The sequence below is a fragment of the Pteropus vampyrus genome, unplaced genomic scaffold (genome assembly GCF_000151845.1).
Source record: "Pteropus vampyrus isolate Shadow unplaced genomic scaffold, Pvam_2.0 Scaffold586, whole genome shotgun sequence".
In the NCBI taxonomy this organism is placed as follows: domain Eukaryota; kingdom Metazoa; phylum Chordata; class Mammalia; order Chiroptera; family Pteropodidae; genus Pteropus; species Pteropus vampyrus.
This window is the reverse complement of record NW_011889367.1, coordinates 119,250-121,180: the sequence shown is the minus strand read 5'-3', so window position 1 is coordinate 121,180 and position 1,931 is coordinate 119,250. Positions and strand designations below refer to the sequence as shown.

The following is a 1,931-nucleotide window of genomic DNA, read 5'->3' as shown; positions in this document are numbered from 1 at the left end:
GGACTATTTCAATTAGCTGGTTCGCAGTCAGTAATAAGAACGACAATTTAGCAGAGAGAAGAACAATGGTGATGGCTGCTCAGGAGTCGCCTGCGGGGCGCGGGTGGAGGAGGAAGATGCTGGATGCCGTTGTGGAACCTCAAGTCTGTGGCGCATTCTGGACCACTGAGGACAGGGGGTTTCTCTGTGGCGGGTGGGACAGTCTGTTGGCTCTGCCACCCTCGCCCGGCTGACCACGGCCTCCTGTGTCATGCACCCCAGGGCACTGCGCTGGCTTCTCCAACAGACGGTCACGTTTCAAACAGCCAGGTGGGCATCGCCTCCCCTGCGCGGTCGAGCGGTCCCGTGGTCTCTTCACTGCCCTCCTGACCCTCCGGCCATGGCTGCTGCAGGCACCTACACGCACTCATGGAAGTAAAGCACTTTGAAATGCAAAAGCTGTAAAGTATAATGATCATAAAAACACAGCCAATTACGGTGTTATGAGGCTGAGCTGCCCATCTGGAATTCCCTCTTATCCAGCAATCTCAAAGTGCCGGGCAGTCCCAAATGTATTAGGCCCAGCAGCCGATGGCCACAGACTGCACCTAGAAGCTCTGGGAGAGAGCGACGGGCGTCACTCACACTCCCTGCTGCCCCGGAGTCCGGATCCCCAGGCCTTTTCCTGGGGGCATCAAGCCCATCCTCCCGGAGCCAGCTGGCTGGAGAATGGGGAGCTCGAGGGCTTCTCCCTCCCCACCGGGGTCAGGGATAAGGGTCGGCAGTGGTGGGAATGAGGCCGAGGGTTCTACAGGCAACTGGGTGGGAGGGAGGGAAGAGGGACGGGGCAGTTGTGTCTGGTCTAGAGTTTTCCAGGTCCAGATCTTGTCTGTCCCTTGTGACTGTGAGCTCCCGAAGGACACAGGCCATGACCTGAGTCACGGGGGTGATGGGGATGGACGAGGTTGAATGGCTGAGAGGAGGGAGTTGGGGGTGGGAGATCGCAGAGAAAGGGAAAGTCACAGGACCCGCTACCTCGGTAAGGCTTACCCAGTTTGCTCGGTGAATAAATAATGGATGGATGGGTGGATGACCAGATTGGTATATTGAAGGATAAATGGATCGACAAATGTGTGAATGTTCTAAGGAAGGATAAATGCATGGATGGATGAATGAACAGATGACAGTGTGGATGGATGGATAAATGGATGGATGGATGGATGGATGGATGGATGGATGGATGGATGGACGGACGGATGGGTGGATGGATGGATGGTTGGATGGGTGCATGGGTGGATGACAATGTGGATGGGTGGATGGATGGATGGATGGATGGATGGATGGATGGATGGATGGATGGGTGGATGGGTGGATGGGTGGATGGATGGATGGATGGATGAATGATAGATGACTACATGGATAGATGGATGATGCATGAGTGAGTGAACAAGTGGATGTATGGATGAATAGGTAAATGAATGGATGGACAGATGTGGAGAATGGGCCATGAATGAATACAGGATGAGTGTGTATGTTCCAGATATTGAGGTCATGGCTAGCCTGCAAGGAAGAGGTCACATTGGATGGACAGGTGGACAGATGGACAGAAGGGCAGATGAAGTGATGGGTTGAAAGACAATAAAATGAGCATCTGAGTGCATCTCTAGGGGGAATGCAGGCAATGGGAGATGATGCTGGCAGAGACCTCAAAGGGGCTAGCAGGCCCCCTGGACAGAGTCTTGGCTTGTGTCGCATGACGTCCACGTCCTCCACCAACTGGGCTGCAGCCTGGGGAATCGGTGACCTAAGCTAGGACTGGGAGACTTGAAGCCTCTTCTCGATTCAGCTTCATCAGCCCCTTGACCTTGGTCGATCACCTCCCCTCCAGGCCTTGGTGTCCCCGTCTGTAACGCGAGGACTTGCTGGGTAAGATGGGCTCCCAAGGAAGGCGG

At 54.6% G+C, this 1,931-nt stretch overlaps 1 long non-coding RNA gene across 2 annotated transcripts in view; it reads left to right on the top strand.

Moving 5' to 3' along the window:
* The first annotated feature begins 6 nt into the window (after positions 1-6).
* Positions 7-1,931, top strand: part of LOC105308537 — a 3,578-nt gene continuing 1,653 nt past the window's right edge. The window contains exon 1 of one of the 2 annotated variants that reach the window (XR_897309.2): positions 7-309. This is a non-coding gene — a long non-coding RNA (uncharacterized LOC105308537). Of the gene's footprint in view, positions 415-1,931 lie in introns of both variants that reach the window. The other variant, XR_897310.2, reaches the window with a different exon arrangement.